This window comes from Procambarus clarkii, unplaced genomic scaffold (assembly GCF_040958095.1).
Source record: "Procambarus clarkii isolate CNS0578487 unplaced genomic scaffold, FALCON_Pclarkii_2.0 HiC_scaffold_95, whole genome shotgun sequence".
Lineage (NCBI taxonomy): Eukaryota > Metazoa > Arthropoda > Malacostraca > Decapoda > Cambaridae > Procambarus > Procambarus clarkii.
Window position 1 is genome coordinate 7,471,900 of NW_027189128.1, and position 579 is coordinate 7,472,478.

Below are 579 nucleotides of genomic sequence, written 5' to 3' on the forward strand. Positions count from 1 at the left end.
GCTCCTTTTCTGTTCTGCCTAGTTATCAAGGAAGTCACCGATAACCTGTCCAGTGAGCTCAACATTTGGTTTTTGGATGATGGTACTCTAGCCGGCTCCCCAGCCTCACTCTTGGACGACATAAGAATAATCCAGGAGCAAGGAGCAAGCCTAGGCCTCACCCTGAACCCTTCCAAGTGCGAAATAACCTCCACCAATCAGCACATAATAGAGCAAATAAAGGTTGTTTTGCCTGACATTCATACAACCAACCCTGAGGACAGCACACTCCTAGGTGCTCCTCTTGGAAAGAATGCCATCGACGGGGTCCTTGGTAAGAAGATCACTGACCTGAAGAGGATGAACGAGAGGATTGAAGACATCGATGCTCATGATGCACTTTACCTCATCACCAGATGCTTGTCCCTCCCCAGGCTGACCTACTTTCTAAGATGTTCGCCATCTTTCAACAATATTAAATTAGAAGAGTATGACAGCTTGCTGAAATCAACACTAGAAAAAGCCCTCAATCTTTCCCTCAGCGACTCACAGTGGAAACAGGCCTCCCTTCCTGTCAGTCTCGGGGGCCTTGGCGTGCGC